Source organism: Eschscholzia californica, unplaced genomic scaffold (genome assembly GCF_041429995.1).
Source record: "Eschscholzia californica isolate CP2 unplaced genomic scaffold, dmEscCali1.0.p SCAF_2, whole genome shotgun sequence".
NCBI lineage: Eukaryota > Viridiplantae > Streptophyta > Magnoliopsida > Ranunculales > Papaveraceae > Eschscholzia > Eschscholzia californica.
The window spans coordinates 28,440,140-28,453,128 of NW_028238309.1; the positions used below are offsets into that span (position 1 = coordinate 28,440,140).

General features: G+C 40.4%; 1 pseudogene across 1 annotated transcript; it reads left to right on the forward strand.

Annotated features, from left to right (window-relative positions):
- Positions 1-1,125: 1,125 nt before the first annotated feature.
- Positions 1,126-12,636, forward strand: LOC147557257 (photosynthetic NDH subunit of subcomplex B 2, chloroplastic-like; annotated as a pseudogene). Its single transcript, XR_015234132.1, has 5 exons — positions 1,126-1,203; positions 1,341-1,592; positions 11,244-11,603; positions 11,815-12,255; positions 12,374-12,636. The product of XR_015234132.1 is annotated as a photosynthetic NDH subunit of subcomplex B 2, chloroplastic-like (transcript).
- Positions 12,637-12,989: the final 353 nt, after the last annotated feature.

Here is a 12,989-nt window from a genome sequence, read left to right on the forward strand (position 1 = left end):
GACGGCGATCAAATCCCAGGTATTAGCTGACTTCATTGCCGATTTTACTCCTGACTCTCTAGCGCAAGCCCAAAAAGAATTGCTCTGCCTCACTAAGCCAGACCCTCAGAAGTGGACTTTGTCCGTGGATGGGTCAAGTAATATGAACGGAGCTGGTCTTAGTCATCCTGACCTCCCCGGAGGGGGACATAGTCCAGCAAGCAATCAGGTGCGAATTTAAGGCAACTAACAATGAGGTAGAGTACGAAGCTTTGATTGCAGGTCTGACCTTGGCTAAAGAATTGGGGATCCGGAACCTTAATGTAAGGTCTGACTCTCAGCTAGTGGTCAACCAACTTCAAGGTACATACCAAGCCAAAGATGCCAGGATGATAGCCTACTTGGAGCATGTCAAGGAGATGCAAAAAATTTCTAAGAGATAAAATATGAACAGGTACACAGAGCTGAAAATGGGCATGCTGATGCCTTAGCAAACCTTGGCTCTTCCATCCAGACAAAGGTAGCTCAGGACATACCCATGGTCCTACTCCAATGGCCCGCCGTCTAGAAGAGCCCGTAACCAGAAGTAGCAGCTACAGACATAACCGACACTTGGATGACACCTGTCATAAAGTACCGGACAAATGAACACCTGTCATAAAGTACCGGTCAACTGCTTAGAAATCTTATTCAGGCCCTTACCTCAAGTGCATCACTCAAGAAGAAGGTAAGTATGTTTTAAAAGAATTACACGAGGGAGAATGTGACAACCATTCTGGCGGTCGTAGCTTAGCCAATAGGGCTCTGACTGTCGGCTATATTACTGGCCAACCATGAGGGTTGATTCAATCGATCATGCCAAACGATGTGACAAATGCCAAAGGTTCGCCCAAACTTCTCACCTCCCTCCAGAAAAATTAAATTCTATATTGTCACCTTGGCCTTTCATGAAATGGGGCATGGACATAGTGGTGAAACTTCCCACTGCCCCAGGCCAACGTGTATACATGTTGGCCATGACTGACTATTTTTTCAAGTGGATCGAAGCCGAGGCCTTCCACCAAATAAAAGACAAAGAGGTCATGAGTTCTTTATGGAAGCATATAATTTGCAGGTTTGGAGTACCTAAGGAGATAGTCACCGACAATGGATCTCAATTCATTAGCTTTGCCTTCCAAAACTTTTGCAAAGACTGGGTATAAAGCTCAGCTTCTCAACCCCAAGGTATCCTCAAGCCAACGGCCAACCCGAATCCTCTAGCAAAAGTATCATGAATTCTCTAAAAAAGAAACTAGAAAGCTAAAGGAGCATGGGCTGATCAACTACCGGCAATACTGTGGGCTTATCGAACAACTGTGCAGAGGTCGACAGGTGAAACCCCTTTCCCATTAGCTTATGGTTCTGAAGCTGTGATTCCAGCTGAAACAGGAGTCCCTACCGCACGGTACCAGTGGACCGAAGAAGAAAGAAATTGGGTCGAGCTTAACCACAACCTCGACACGATTGACGAGCTAAGCGGCAGAGCGGTCATTAGAAACGCTGTCTACCAACAGAGAGCAGCCTCTCAATATAACAAAAATGTCCGAATCAGATCCTTCAAAGTTGGGGATTGGGTACTTCGAAAGGTCTTTCAAAACACCAAGCAGACAGGAGCAGGCAAACTAGCTCCCATTTGGGAAGGGCTTTATCTCATCACCCAAGTAGTGGGACAAGGAGCATACAAGCTCCGCTCACAAGAAGGTCTCGACATCAACAACAGTTGGAATGCAAGACACATAAAACGGTACTATTTCTAACACAATTTCACAAAGTCGCATTTATCTTTTATATCACCTACTGACTTAGGCGTCGGAGGGTCGATGGCTATGCCATCGACCTCCCCCCCACTAAGGGGTGTGCAGGCAAACCAAGCTTCGACTGAGCGACAAACAGAAGTAAACGACGATAACTTTTCAAGCAAAAGTCGACGACATCACTTTATCTCTCCAAGAGACAAACAAGGATAAAGCACAACTCCGCATCTACCCCACTTGAAGACAACCAGCTCTGCAAGCTAGCTCCGCACTACTTCAGACTCAGGTTCCGCCTGCTGCCCAGATCTGTAAGCCAGCTCCGCGCTGCTCCAGACCCTAACTCTGCCCAAAGTCAGCTCAGCTCTACACTGCTCCAGACTTCGGTTTTACTCGCGTCAGTACATGTAAAAGTCTTGGTGTCAAAAGATCTTTACTAAAACGAGACTGCTCGTACCACATGAATATTTCTCTTGTAATATGACATTATTTCAAATACAATGATATTTCAATTCAAGTCATATTTCGTCTGCGCAAAACAGACTAAGGGCTTCAAACGCCACAGAAACTTAGTCTAACCCTAGACCTTCTCAAGCTCTAAGCTCAGACTAGGGGACAAATGGACAGTCATCCTCCACGAATTTCAAACACCTGACTCAGGTATTCAAACAAGGCAAGCCACAGTTCGCCAAAACACTCCAAGCTTTGGCCACGCCAAACACCATGCAGGTAAAATATAAACTATCTATAAAGGGTAATACCCTTACCCTTATGGATAAAAGAAGCAAACAATATATATCTATAAAGGGTAATACCCTTACCCTTATGGATATGAGGCGTTCATCGGCGGAGCTACACCCACGCATAACACCTAAGTCTACATCAAGAGCACTCGGCAAACTCGCCTTGCCTTGAAACGACGAGCTTACCCGTGCCTTGATCATCACACCAACTCCGCCTCATTAAAAGTCTACGATCAAAAGCACTCGGCGTATAAGCCTTGCCTTGATTTGTAGCCCTGCTTTGCAAGCCTTCCTTGATTACGACAGGCTTCATTAAAAGTCTACGATCGATAAGCACTCGGCTTTTAAGCCATGCCTCGGTCAGTAGCCCAACTCTACAATCCTGCCTCGATTTGAGTAGCTCTCACTAAGTCTGCGTCAAGTGCACTCGACGTATAAACCTTGCCTTGATTGACAGCCCTGCATCACGTGTCTCGCCAAGAGCACTAGGTCCGCCTCGCCAGGAGCTCTGAATCTGCCTCTTTAAAAAATTTAGGCCAGGACTACAGGCAGACACCCTGCCTTGATCGGTAGTCCTACCCTCTCGTCAACTGCATATAAGCCTTGCCTTGACAACATCACAACGTGCCTCGACAAGAGCACTAGGTCCGCCTCGCCGGGAGCTCCGGACCTGCCTCATCAAAAATATAAGTCGTGACTACAGGCAGACACCCTGCCTTGAATCGATAGTCTAACCCCATGAGCCTGCCTCATGAAAAACTTTACATAAGACCACCTGACAACGCCCTTGTCTCGATTGATAGTCCTATCACATGAGCCTGCCTCATTAAAAAGTATATGTCAGGACTACCCGGTAAATACCTTGCCTGGATGTGTAGTCCTGCCTCATGAGCCTGCCTCATGAATCCTGCTTTATGAGCCTGCCTTATTAAAAAGTATATGTTAGGACTACCCGGTAAATACCTTGCCTGGATATATAGTCCTTCCCTCATTAAAAAGTATATGTCAGGACTACCCGGTAAATACCTTGCCCGGATATGTAGTCCTGCCTCATGAGTCTGCCTCATGAATCCTGCTTCATGAGCCTGCCTCATTAAAAAGTATTTGACTACCCGGTAAATACCTTGCCTGGATATATAGTCCTGCCTCATGAGCCTGCCTCATTAAAAAGTACATGATTACGCGGTAAATACCTTGTTTGGATATGTAGTCCTGCCTCATGAGCCTGCCTCATTAAAAAGTATATGTCAGGGACTACCCGGTAAATACCTTGCCTGAATATGTAGTCCTACCTCATGAGTCCCGCCTCACGAGCCCGCCTAAAAAAAATCACAGATGCCCGACAAATCTACAAAGTAACCGGTATTTACTATGTCGATCCTACCAACAAATTAATTGTCCGTCCACGAAGCAATGTTCCTCGTTGAATGATCTTAGTACTACTAACATCCCGGATATACCCGAACTAATATGGTATGCACTTCCCTTTTCTTCTTTAAATATACGTATGTAACTAAAAAATGTATGTACGCCTATATTATACATATACATTCACATATAGGTTACATATATATATACACATACACATATATATATATATACATATAACAAATATGCATGCACACATATAATATACACATATAATATATATGACATACATGATACATATGTCAACATTTTGTCACTTTGTTTCGTACAGATAATTTTATTGTCTAACTGCTAATTTTAATTTTGTAAATTTATCCTTTAAAATAATTTTCTCCGGAACTTCTACAGAAATTATCGGATCAACCCGACCTTGACTTATGAAACTATAAGCACCGAGTTGACTCATTAAGCGCGACACTTCTCACGGACAAGTCCCCACGGGACACGAACTCGACTACAAATGCGACAAAATCGAACTACAAATTGGTCATATGACTTCGAACTACTCTCTAAGTTTCCGCACCCCGTCAACTTAGAGAGTGGGGGACAAATTGTATGGGCCAAAATACGTCGCCTGGAGCGCCCCTAGAAATCCATGATTAATGGGCCTACACGGTGACCAAGCCCATGAACTAATGGCTAATGGGCCCGACCCATTTATCTTCAGGCACCCCGAAGCAACGCCAAAGTAACGAAGCACTTTCAACTCTGGAGGAAGAAGACCGCCCTCGCCTCCTCACTAGGCTGAAATATGTAAGCACTTCCTGCCCTGGAAGAAGAGGTCTGCCCTCGCCTCCTCAACAACCTAAGTACGAAAGCACATCCAGCTCTGGATAAAGGGGTCCGCCCTCAAATCCTCAATGGACCTCATGCTGTATATCCGTTGGAGAGACGTTACAGTCATTCAAGATAACAACATCCCATATATATCCATTAGGGGGTTACAGAATCCACATTAATGGTGACGACTCATCCGTTGGGGTATCTAGTACGCTTTCTTTGTTTGTAGATCTGAGAACACTTCTCAATCTTTCCTCCCAATCGTGGAAGTTGTCCATGTTCAATTTATCCTCATCGAGGATTGAACATAGGTTGAAAAGACTATCTTTTGCCATTGTAAAACTACATAAAACAGAAAAAGGATTTTGCTAAGTATTACATTCGATATTTTTCGCAAAAAGTCTGGTTTTTGCCACATTATCCAAGAAAAATTTTCCCTAGTTGAATAATGCGACTCCGAGATCCTATCTCTCAAGGATTAAGCGGATTAGGGCCCTTCCCTTAATTCTCATCGATTTAGGTGAGTGAACTAATCCACTGGTCATACACTATGACTCTCGGTTGATGGATTACATGTTTTATGTTAAATCCATCATTTTGCCTCGAGTATCCAAACCTCTTTTGCTGATCTCGTTGAGTGGAACCATTTAGACGTGTAGGCCTCTGCCATAGGCCTACCCGCATTGTCTCGAGGTAGAGATGGTGCTCTGCGAAGGCCGACCCACCATCACAAACAAATGCTCAACGAGTGTCTTAATCTGGATAGGCACTACACTCAAAATTACTTTTAGGGACTTTAAATTTTGTCTTAGCATGCGTTTATAGCGAACTATTAGCCTACCATCCATGACATAAAACGTAAATAAGTAAATGCGCGCGAGAAAGTAAATCAAGCACATATGGATCTTAGTATGGCCCCTAACCTAGAAGATCTAATCTCCTTTGGTTTGCTTCTTGTTTCTCCTTTTGGTTCGTCTAGATTGCCATCTTTGAACCTCCATTGATTTCTCCCACTCGCTTTTGGATCTCATCCTTGAGCTTCTTCAAAGGACTCATAAATCCTAAACTCTGATTACAAGACTCAAACGATTCGCAGATCGTGTAAACTTGGAATTAAAATTATTACAAATTATGCACCCATCCGTGCTTAAAACAAGTATAAAGAAACACTTTCTATGGCCATACTAGTTTCCGCATTCACATACGATGCAATTATATAATATTTCAAGGCTAACAATTAGATATGATGTATATCCCGGAGATCCTCTTGTCGACACTTCATGTCATGTACGGACCTTAAGTCTAAAGAATTAGACTAATGGTGCGTCTTGGTTTTGATTCTTTTGATTTTCAAAATCAACTTTTAAGAGAAATTCCGTTTGGGCCCAAGGATGGCCCGGGTTTATTTCGGAAATATTTGGTTTGGAATCGGAAGAAAATTTGGATAAAACTCCCACTCGAATGATGGTCCCTTCTATAGTCCTAAAAAGCCCGGGACAAGTCTTCACAAAGTCCAAGACAAGACCTGGCCCAAGCCAATTAAGGGCTCGGCAAGGTCTAGACATGGCACGGCCCAAAGGGCCGGCATGTCCAAGTCCGAGTCTCTCTCGGCTTGGTCACGTTTTGGACGCGAGCCAGGACGCTGGTCCTTGCTCCAGACACGTCTGGTGCAAGACCGGACCAAGATAGGGTGTCTCGGAATATACCGAGACAACCCAGGACTCCCAGACGCGTCTGGTGCAAGACGTGTCTGGTCGAGTGCTCTGGACGCGACCATCGCGTCCAAGAAGCTGCTGGAGGCAGCTGCTGATCGCGCCCCAGAGACGCGTCTGGACGCGCCTCCAGTAGCTTCTGATCCGGCCAGGAAGCTTCCCAAACATCCTAGCCGGATTTTAGGAGTTTCTACAAACTCCATGTTTCCAAAAACAAAAATTTCTTTTGCAAATCATATTTGCTATTTCCAACTTTTAGAACACTTCTAAAAAACAAAATTTTGTTTTTCAAAGTTTCTTAAACTAAAAAAAACAACTCTAAATCAAACCAATTTTGGATCAAAATCTAGGTTTTTGAAACTTTTTCAAGAACAAATTTGAAATCAATTTGAAAAATTCTTGAACCACATTCAAAATCAATCAAATTCTTATGTTTAAAACACTTTTAAGCATTACTATCTATCTAAACAAGCATAGATTCGTCTGAAACTTAGACCGAGAGCTCCAATTGTAGCTCCTCTACTTGGGACACCGAACAATCAACTTGATCTCCCACCTTGTTTATAGCTAGAACACCAATGGTGGTTGGATGAAGAACACCTTCTTCTTTTACTAGATAGATATTTGGGAATTAACTCACTTTCTCCTCTCTACTTGATGTTGTAGAGTAAGAAAGCTATGAGAGAAATTCAACACCTTATTCTCTGCCCTAAAGGTCATTATATAGAAACCTAATGAGAGTCCCACTCAAATTTGGTTTCCTAAAAGACCCTTTAGAATAAGATTAAGCAAATTGCCGAAAATAGCAATTAGTTGATATTCTCTCAATTCCTTGAGGAGGTGACGTCCAAACCCAGCCAAAATTGGCAGATGTGATGTTCCATTTTAGAGGAACCGACCCTCCAAAAATCAGCCCAATCCGAGCCCAAAAAGTCCCTTTTTGGCCCTAGGCCCAAAACCCTTTTTCGGACCTTTTGTACTATCTTTGCCTAAACTTTCTTTAGGCCTATGAGATATATTTATGGGACACTCCCACTATTAATATATCATCCCTCTAGTCATATCCTCCGATCAAATTGACACTCTTTGTGTAACCCGTTTTAGGATCCGGTCGAAGTTAGCCGCGAATTACTTCGTAATTCGACGATCGTAGTTGGTTTCAAGCTAAACACTAGGACCCCTAAATCAACCGGACTTGATGATATTCTCATCAATTGTCCTATCCGATAAATTGATCGCATTGCATCATTGGTCGAAGGACATCTCCTTCACAGTAATGGTGGAACAGAGGCACGAGTCAGACTCACTGTCCTAGAGGCTTAAAACACCCCTCCTACCATCGAAATTGGTATTGCTTTTGCAGTATGTGAGCGAAGTCTCCTAGAATTCAACTGTTCCTTATCAGAAACTGAAGAAGCAAACTTTGATCCTGATCTTCTGATCTTGACAGAACTATAACAGAGCAGAGAAGAATAAAACCAGAGAGAGGGAAGACGATTTCATTTCAGTATATTTTTCCTTTTGGGAGGTCCCTGTGTATTGAGTGGGAAACTTAATCAGACGAGTTTAGGTCGTTTTGGTCCAACAGTGGAAAACAGCTCACGTACTTGGACTGTTTCCACTAGCCAGTCGTTGGAAAAAAAAGTCAGAGTAGCTGGAGCCGGGTTGGGTCGACCGCGGGTGTGCACGAGAAGAAATGGCGGTGTGCTTAAGGTAAGGCGTGCCTCTAAAATCAATATTAAAATCAACTTTCAGTGACTCAATCTCTTCAGATGTACTCGGTCTTACTACAGCCAAAGAGGTCTGGCGTTTTGGACAAAGTTTATGTGGAAGAAAATGAACCAAGGATATCTGCACTTTGAGAACAAATTCAACTCATAGAAAAGGTAATTCTTCTATCAGTGACTATCTAAGAAAGATCAAGGTTGTCTCTGATGCTTTAATTGTTGTAAATGATAGAATTTGTGACAATGAGCTATGTAGAATTTCTCTTAAAGGTCTAGGCAAAGATTACAATAAGTTTATTGTAGCTATTGATCAAAGAGAAACAGTAAAAGGTTTTTCTAAGTTAAGAACTAGGTTCATTCATCATGAAGAATGGCTTAAAGGTCATTGATATGCCCAAAATGGGTATATTCCCGCAAGTATGCGGGATCAAGTTACAGTTAGTCTGGAAGTCCAGATATAGATCCAAGGGATAAGTAAATTCGCTTCAAGTCTTAAATAAACACCCCTTTTTAAATTTGGTTTGTTTTGGAAAACGATTTAAATAAGAAAACAATAAATACTAAAGATAAATAAAATCAAGATGGAAAAGAAATCTAGGGGTTTGATTCCACAAATAAATTGACTCCCTAAAGCATGCAATTAATTAACTAATCATTTTTTCAATATAACTCAAAACCTAACATAATGAACTATTTAGATTTCGGAAGATATTCTTCACTAACACATTTCAAAATCATATATTTTTAATTGACTATCATATAAAGACTGTATTCCTTAACTATTATTCATCATATAACAAACATATCCCATCTAATAACTTAACAAAAGTATGAAATATCTAATTATGAGGCATGAATAATGAAAAGATTATAGAATCTATATGAAATGACAACTAATAGACATTAAAGCTCAATAAAAGGATTTATTAATCAATAACATATTTAAAGAAAGATCAAATATGGTTTCTTCTAAAAACCCTAGATACAAGATTATACTCATTAAATTTAGAGACATATACATGATAAAACAAAATACATGTAAATAAATGAGACAAAGAAAAGAATCACCCAAATCCTTGATCCAATTGGTTTCCAACTATGATCCAAATTATGTTCCAAATCCAAATAATAACACTTTGAAAATAGGTGAAAATAGAGAGGTTTAGAAAAGAAATTAGAAAGGAGTTGGTTGTAGAAAAAGAAAATAGAAATAGAAAGTAACAAATTCAGATCTAAGGTGCTTCTCGGCTTCTAAGATTGGTGTGGCAGCAAGCAGTAGCCGTCTGAAGTAGAGTGCGCGGATCTGGACTGTTTAGAGAGAGGGACGTGGTCGGGAGCACGGAAGCTAAGATGCTTTGGGTAACAAGGAAACATGAATAATGGAGCAAACGCTCAGCAGCCGTTGGATATAGAAAACACGGAAGTCAACGGATATGATTAAAATGTGGAATCTGGGACTACGCTAATTAGATGCACCGGAAACACTTGATCATACTCTTAGGGTCCATTTTGATGCTCAACGGGACAATAAAATTGAATGTGACGACCTCCGTAGTGCGCCACGTTTCCCGCGCAATACCGCGCGCCAGAAAGTCTCCCGAAGTAATCCCGCTAATCAACCTTATTTGACTCCATCTTTGACTTTGCCTAGTTTGCTCATCCGGACTCTGATCCGACTTCCGTTTCCTCCTACTGGTTATTCTTTTACTCTACTTTTCACATAAATATTGCATTTGGCCAAACTACCAGAATGTCTAGGACTCCGAATGACCAAAATACCCTCTGTCCATCCTTTCTCGTTTTTAACCGCTTTCACACCGAACTTTGCAAAAGACGCCTAATCAAGAAAACAAACCATTTTTTATAATAGAGATTCGAAACGAACTAACTTGGCTAAATTAAACAACTCAGATGCGATATTTTCATGACCTATCAAACATTCCCAAACTTAGGTTTTGCTAGTCCTCGAGCAAAACAAAATAAAAGAAAAACCTAACTCACTTTCGGAGGAATCCTTGTTGCATTTAATATGACTAATATTATACTTCAAAAACTTATCTCAAAAGTTGAGATTATACATCCTAAATTTATCTTTAACCCTCTTAATGGATAAGATTAGCCTTCCAAATTTATCTAAACTTAGTATGCATTTAATATGTACCGGATATACCCTGGTACATACACAATAGCAAATAAGAGCACAACATAATACGCTAAAAACAACTCATCCGTATATGTATTTTTTTTTTTGAAACGAATCCGTATATGTATTTATGGGTACGTGTGTAATTATGTATGTATCTGTATGTGTATACATAAATATATACATGCGCATGTGGTGGTTAGTGCGGGTTGTGCATTGCACTAACCCCGCACCACAAAGGGCCCATCTTTTATAGGCAGTCTCTTAGAGTCTAAGATTCATATTAATTACAAGAGTGGTGTATGTAGAACAGTGTACTTCTGGTAGGCTAGTGGTAAATTGTTTAAATTAATTCAAATTGTCTTGAGTTTGAGTTCCTTTGGTGGTGTTTTGCATATTTTGTTTGTAAGAGTCCATTCTCTATGCATGTTATGTTTTCCTTTGTTGAGTATCCATCCATGTTAAGTTAATTTACTAAAGTTCATTTGTTTGATTTAACTATAATTATGCTCAAATAACTTAGTGTAGTAGTTGCATAGCAGATAATACATGGGAGAATTACTAAAAACCCCTAATTCTGATAATGCGTTTACTGAAACCCCCCACTTTTATTAGTAATTACTGAAACCCCCCACTTTCGTTAGATTTGACGGTATTGTGCCGTTAGAGAAAGTGAAATGACCAAAAGACCATTTACTAAAACCGGACCTAATTAAAGTGGGGGAAATGGGGCGCCTTCGACTAAAATGTGGGGCGTTTATATCACTGAAGTGTCTTCTCCCTCACGGGCTCACGTACTGAACCTAAATCGCTCATCTCCTCCTCCCTAGTGAAACCAGACGAACTCCCACCTCCATGAAACGATCTCCCTTGCTGAAACTAGACGAAGACAAATCAATAAGCACACTTTCCGAAGATAAACCACTCAAACCACCCCTCAGATCACCACCCAAACCACCACTCCATCTTCACTTGACCAGCAATTTGGCCGGAAAGGCATCAAATTTACACAATCCAGCGACACCCCAATTGTCCAACTTGCTGTTAGAAATGGAAGTTCTCTTTCTCTTCGAATACCCGACGGTCTAGTTACCTCCTACAAACCAAATTTTTTTGGAAAGATGATGGTTATGAAGAAGTTCTTTATATTGTACTTGGTCCTGTTGGTTCAAATTCTATTAGGTGGTATTGGTTTAGTCCTTAATGATGTTTCTGAATCAAATTCAATAGTCACACCTATATGTAATACGGCTCAGTGGGTCGTTAAAGACATTGATTCTGACTCCATTGATGCTCTTCAGGTACTTCAATTATATACCATAACCATCTTAGTGAAAACAAGAAACAAAAAACTCAAATTTTCTTGGATTACTCTGTTTTTTCGCTTATTTATATCACATTCACTTGTGGGTATATTCGATCTTCTCTGTTAGTATATTTCGATCTCAATTATGGGTTCTTCTAATTTCGGTTCGAGAAATTTTATTTGAGCTATTTTGTTTGCTGTTGCAGGTGGAGTTGAGTTGCAGTAATGGAACTCTTGACATAACTTACATTATTTCATTGTATCCTTTGAGTATGGCAACAGCAGTAGTAGTTAAAAACAACGGCAAAAAGCCCGTAAATTTAAGGAGTGCTATTTTGAGTCATTTAAAATTTAAAATGAGAGGTAAATCTGCAGTTCAAGGACTTAAAGGTTGTTCATACTGTACTCATCCACCATTATCTTCGACCTTCGAAATCTTGTCTCCTGTTGAAACAATGAAACCTGACTCTTCTTCGGGTTGGTTTTCTAGTCCTGAACCTGAACTTAAACAAGGTTTATGGGCAGTAGAAGATAATCTATTCACAATGTTGAAGAACAAGTTTATTAGAGTTTATACTGCACCTCCTACTGAAAGACTAAAGAGAATATATAGAACTCCGCCTCCGAAATATGAAACGATCGATCAGGTAAACACTTTCTTAGAATTCTCATTTTTTCCGACTTCTATTTTGATGGTTTCGAGTATTTTTCATCATTTTGGGTGTTTCATAGATCAATTTGCTTTGTTTTCTCTTCGTTTTTCAGGGTCGAGAACTTCTATTTAGGATTATAAGGATGGGTTATGATGATATTTACTTGTCAAGTCCCGGTTCTTTCCACGAAAAATATGGAAAGACTATTTTATTTGTACGGGTCCTGTGTCTATGTCAGTGCCCGTAGTTGTGAATCCGGGTGAAGCTTGGCGGCGGCACAAGTTATTGAGCATGACAATTTGTAATTAACATATAAAATCATAGTTTATCTTTCTAAATATTTGTAAAATGAATGAATTGGTTCATTATAATCAACTAAATCTTTTGTTGAAAGAATGGTCAACCAAATTGAAATGTAAACCTGAAGTCCTAATAACAATGTCATTCAAATTTGATCCAATTCTCTACCCTGGTTCTGGTATGTGTGAAATCGTTTTTGAAGTTGTGGTCGGTGAAATAACGAAGAAAAACTACTTCGTTGAACAAGAACTTCAAGCGCATTTTAGTGTCTAATTTTCGATGTTATAACTAAGTAGAACGTAATTACTAATAGAAGCGGGGGGTTTCAGTAAACGGATTATCAGAAGTGGGGGTAAAACGTAAGAGGGCAAAAAAGTAATATTGAAAATATCAAAGTTAAATCTAACGAAAGTGGGGGGTTTCAGTAA